General features: G+C 37.1%; 1 pseudogene; it reads left to right on the top strand.

Annotated features, from left to right (window-relative positions):
• Positions 1-2,409: 2,409 nt before the first annotated feature.
• Positions 2,410-4,185, top strand: LOC143652983 (protein DBF4 homolog A pseudogene; annotated as a pseudogene).
• Positions 4,186-6,015: the final 1,830 nt, after the last annotated feature.

Below are 6,015 nucleotides of genomic sequence, written 5' to 3'. Positions count from 1 at the left end.
CCAGTCATTCCACTCCTAAGTATTTAATCAAGAGAAATGAAAACATATGTCTGCACAAAGACACATACACAAATGTTCGTGATAGCTTTATTCCTAATAGTCAAAAAACTGGAAACAATCCAATGCCCATTGTGTTAGTTTGTTAAACTGCCAGAATGCAATATGCCAGAAATGGGATGGATTTCATAAAGGGAATTTAATAAATTACAAGTTTACCGTTCTAAAGCTGAGAAAATGTCCAAATTAAGGCACCAACAAGAGGTTACCCTCATTCGAGAAAGGCTGATGTTGTCCGGAACACCACTGTCAGCTGGGAAGGCATGTGGCTGGTGTCTGCTGGTCCCTTGCTCCTGGGCTCTGTTGCTTTCAGCCTCTGTTTCCTGCAGAGGTTCCTTCCCTCGACTTCTATGGGCCTTCTCTTCGCTCCTCTAGGGCACAACACTGGGTTCTGGCTTGTTTAGCATCTCATGGGATGGCACATGGCGATGTCTGCTGGGACCTGCTCTTGTCTAGGCATTTGCTTTCTCTCTGTTGGCATTTCAGGCGTCTCCAAACATCTCCGTCAGCTCTGAAGCAGCTGTTCTCCAAGCTATCTCCATCTGCTCTGCTCTGAACTCTCTCCAGAATGTCTCCTCTTTTAAAGGACTCCAGTAAACTAATAAAGACCCACCTTGAATGGGTGAAGGCACATCTTCATCTAATCAAAAGGTCACTCCCACAACTGTGTGTGGCCCATCTCTGTAGAGATATTCTAATCAAAAGTTTCCACCCTGTAGTCTTAAATCAGAATTAAAAGAAAAGGCAGCCCCCACAAGATTAGATCAAGAGTAAAACCTGGCTTTTCTGGGGTACGTAATAGTTTCGAACCAGCACACCTATCAACAGATGAATTGATAAAAGTGTGTGATATGAATACGGTTTAGCAATGCAAAGGATGAACTACTGCTATATACAATAGGATGGAACTCAAATAATTACACCAAGTAAACGAAGCCAGACCAGGAAAAGAGAACACACTCCTCCAGGAAATTAGAACTAATCAAAAGTGACAGAAAGGTGACATCAGAAATTCTTATTGATAGTTCCATTTTGCTTCACTCTTTACGAAGTTTTACTTTTAAAAATTGTTCTTTTATAACTGCTTATTAATTCAATTCCCCCCTCTTTGAACTATGATATTTCTTTGTTCATTTTTTTTTTCAGAAGCCTAAAGATATCAAGCTGTATACTTTCATACTAAGTTAGGTTAAGTAACAGCAACATTGAGCAAACAATTCCAAAATGAAAAAAGGAATTGGACCCTAGAGACATCTCCATCATCAACATGCCATATGTAACTTCTCTTTGTCTACATGCACAGTTCCTTCCAATTTACCTTTCAGTCATTACTTAATCTATAAAAGTCATTTGAAAGTCCCCTCCATCTTATAATCCTTAAGATAAATATGATCACTTATAATAAATGGCCATTTTAGATCTTGTACATTCTATAACTGCACAATCATGCAGTCTCTATAAGTGTGTTTATGTGTGTGCATGGATGGATACATCTCCCTTAATTTAGTCTTCAATATTGAGTTGTTTGCTGCTTGAAGGATTCTTTAGGAGTTGGTAGCTAATAAATTATTTGTTGAAATAAACTGAACTCTAAGAGCTAAGGAAGCTAGGGTCGTGACAGTTAGCTGAATTTGTAAAAAGATGTTGAACTGGCCAGTGAGCATGTAATACTGCAGAGGATACCTAGAGAAGATCATGTATAAATGTTTGAAACATGGGATTGAAATTTTGCAATTGAGGTCAGAGCTTTTAAGGCAGTGTGAGTCATTCTATTCTCTGGGAAAGAATGAGGTATGTGTGAGATGATATAGAGAAAGCAAATCCAAGCTGCAAAGACTTTCATTAAAAGAATCACCCACAATGTGGATGGTTTGAGAGAGGAAGGCAAAGAGACCAAGCAAATGTCTTAGAATGACAAGGACAAAACTAAACGAGTCAGTAGAATAAGAAGGAGCATTCATCAGCAGTTTTGTAGAGAGGACTAACAAAAATGAGTTCCTCTGTGACCCACTGGTGGAATGGAGGATTAGGAAGTGAATGGCAATCATTAGTAACAGAAGGCAAATGTAATGAAAGCCCTGAACATTCTTCCAAAAAATTTATAAGTGATGTGCTGTAGGTATGGAGACAAAATATTGAGTCAAGCCATGTATGCATTCACTATTTACAAAAACAATGTAGAATAACAGATTAAATGTTTTTATTTAAAAGTTAGTGGCCCTATCCTCCTCCACGGCTGGCAGAAGGAGAGGCAGCTGGCTCCTTAGCAGACCCCGAGGACCTGCTGTGCTTTCACGGCTGCGGGGCGCCACACCCTCTCCCAACCCAGCAGGTAGGTGCCGGGAGGCTGCCATGAACCCCGGAGCCATGAGGATTCATAGCAAAGGATATTTCCAGGGTGGTATCAAAGTCAAAACAACAACAACAAAACTGGTAACAACAAACCAGAAAAATCCAAATGTAAGCCACATTGGGGAAAAGTATTTTACCTGGACTTACTTTCTAACACGATGTCTGAAAAACTGCAAAAAGACATTAAAGATCTTGGATGGGTGTAGTTAAAGGAGAGGGAAATTATTAGTTGAAGAAGCTATCAAGGAGCACGATTTTATTCCTTTAAATAGTATATTATCAAATGCCTTATCATGGGGAGTGAAAATTCTTCTTCTCGATGACATTAGATACTACATTGAATAGAAAAAAGTTGTATTTACTCAAGAAATCAAACACTTCTGTAAGAGACATGAGGAAAAGAGCTAGTACACAGAAAACAAAAACAGGTAAGCTGAAAAAGCTTTTAGTTTTAAAGGTGGAAGATATGAGTCAAATTTATAAGCCATTTTATCTTCAGTTGGCCAACATGCCTTTTATAAATCATTCTCTTCAACAGCCCTGTAGTCCATTTGATGTGGACAAGCCATCCAAAAGCAAACTCAGGATAAGCTAAGAATCCAAACAGCTGGTGATAAATATGGTAGCCCAATTCAACCCCATTTAAAAGAGAAGGAAGAAAAGGATATTGTGAGTGTTGCTTGCAGAAATACAAAGATCTCAAAACTCATCTAAGTGCGCAACACAAAAACTTTGCACAGGGTAACCAGTATCAAGTTGTTGATGATATTGTATCTAAGTTTCTGATTTTGTACATGCTTAAAAAAAGGAAAAGATAAAATAGTGTTGAATCTCTTTCTCCTATTTCTGCAAAGAAGACTAAACCAAGAGAACACCTAGACCTGCAGTATATTTCTCAGGACTTCAGGGAAAATAAAGTTGTGCAGATGATCAAGCAAAATTTCCTTTATAAAGAATCCCAGGAACTTGAACATAAATTTATGTTTATTTCAGAACCCATCCCCTGCCCTTCAAGTGAACTGAGATGACTTGAGATAAAGACTGACAAATATTCTGCATTAAATCTAGCTGAAAATGACATGAAACAGGAATTTACATGGTTACCTTCACATAAAAATAAGGATACATATTGGTGTTTCTGAACATAAATGCATTAGAAATAAAAGTGACTTGGAACAACTCAGCCCTGTCCATGTGGGCTACAGACATCTACATAGTTTTCTAATTTCAATAAGAATAATAGTGTATCCCAAATGAAGAAAAAAATCAGATACTGAGATTTTTCCAGCAAAAGATCTAAAGGAAAAGGACCTTAATGCAGCATTTGGTCGTGATTCTGGTCTGATAGCAATAAACAGTTCCCAAGAGCACCTAACAATTCAGACAAATGCTCCATCCCATAGTCCCCTTATGGAACCAAATTATTGTGACACCAAGAATAGGGATAGTTTACTTTCTGGTAAAATCTCTCAGAAAGTGAAAATATTGTTAGGAAGAAATAAAAAAGAAAATCTGGAACCAAATGTGAAATCAGATAAGGAAATCACTGAGTTTCTTCCTATACAAGAAGAAAACAGAATTTGTAGTTCACCAGTGCAGTCTTTACTGGACTTATTTCAGACTAATGAAGAAAAAGCAGAATTTTGGAGCTTTACAAGCTATACTTAAAACAGTGGCACATGCAATGTTATAGATAGATGGGGAGAAGAAAGTTCAAATGATCTGTTGTCAGTGTTTTTCTCTTTCCTTTCCATTTTTACATTTACTGGCTTTTAGTCTTCAAATAAATTATACTTTTAAGAAGTGATAAAGATCATATTCTTGAAATTTCTGCCAACTTTGTTTATAAGACCAAATGTAAGTATTAACAATAAAGGTGATGTATGCATTTTTCTCCAAAAAAAAAAAGAAAATAAGTTAAATGGACCTGGTTAAAAAGCCGACCCAAAACTTTTTAACGTTGCACAAATTATATAACCTCTAATTTCATTTTTTTCAGTCATAAAATGGGAATAGTATAAATACAATGTCATTGGATCATCATGAAGATTCCATGAGAAAAGTCATGTAGAAAATTTAACACTTTGCCTTAAGAAGAGTCAACCGATACTGCCACTTACTCAGCACAAGCTAATTTTTCTGCAATGGGGGGTGGAGCATCTTTAAACTCACAGGTGAAATCATACCCAATAGTGTTTTTAACAATTATTGGGAAGTTAAGTGTGGATAGTGAAAAATTCTAACAATCAAAGGGATATCGAGACTTCCAATCCAGACAAGATGGTATAGATTTGCTTCTTTCTTCTCTTTACAATGTAAGCACAATTATAAACCCTGGAAATAAAGCAAGAGACAAACGAAGAAGTACTCTAAAAGGTGTAAACAGAAAGATGGTATGTTGTTGTAAGAACAACAGAATGGCAGGGCACCTTACAACCCTGTATCCAGGAGAAGAAGGCAACCCAGGACCCATTTTTCCAGACCCCTAAAATAGCAGTAGAAGGTCATGTAGGTAGTTTCATTCCTCCCCCACACCAAAGGGAAGTATCACTATATCTCAAACAAGCCTGGTAGCACCAGTAAGGGTGACCAACAAGAATTTCCACTGACAGTAAGTAGTCAAGAGAATATCCCACCCCAGTAGAACTGAGACTCCCCTCCCTAAACAAGACACTCCTGGCAGTCAGGTAATTTTTCAAGGGGGATCCAGTTACAACATGTGCTCATCAAGCAAAGAACGTTTGTCTCCAAGGGTCGAAAACTCCCTTACCTCCCCTAGAGGCACAGGTGCTCTCAGGCAGCATCAACAGGAACTAGTGGGAATCCTAGCAGCCTCAAATTAATTAAGCAGACCATAAGAGTACCGAAAAGGCTCTGAAAATTAAATTGTCATTGGAATTACAGCTTATGAGTGATAAACATAATCTTGGTAATGGCTTCTAAAATTAAAAAGTTTTAATATGACTTAGAGACCCCTAATATAAATGTTAAGAATAAATTTAAAATCATACATCAGTTCCAAAAAGCAGGAAAAGCAACTTGAATAAAGAAAGATCAACTGACATCAAGATCTGATAAGGATTTAAAGCAGCCATCAGAAAAACGCCTAAAACAAGCAATCACAAATTGTCTTGAAATAAGGAAAAACTAGAAAATCTCATCAGATATTATATACATATATGTAAAGGAAATTGTAAAACTGAAAAATAGAATAACAGAAATAAAAACCTTCTTGGGTAGACTCAATAGTGGAGTGGAGATGGAAGGAGACATAATCAGTAAAGTTAAGGAGAAATCAATAAAATTTCCCCAGTCTGAACCACAGAAAGAAAATCAACTGAGAAAAGTGAACAGACCCTCAGGGATATGTGGTAGAAAACCAAAAGATAAAATCTTAGCATCATCAGAGCCCCAAAGGGTAAAAAAAGCAGAGAGCGAGGCTAGAAGAATATTCAAAGAAATAATGACAGAAAACTTCCCAAATTTGGCAAAATTCATAAATTTACAGATTAGAAAAAAAAGAGCAAAGCTCAAGTAGGATAAACCCAAAGAAATCCACACCCAAACATATCATAGTTAAGCCACTAAAACTAAAGGCAAAGAAGA

The sequence above is a fragment of the Tamandua tetradactyla genome, chromosome 13, assembly GCF_023851605.1.
Source record: "Tamandua tetradactyla isolate mTamTet1 chromosome 13, mTamTet1.pri, whole genome shotgun sequence".
Lineage (NCBI taxonomy): Eukaryota > Metazoa > Chordata > Mammalia > Pilosa > Myrmecophagidae > Tamandua > Tamandua tetradactyla.
This window is presented reverse-complemented; position numbering and strand designations above follow the sequence as displayed.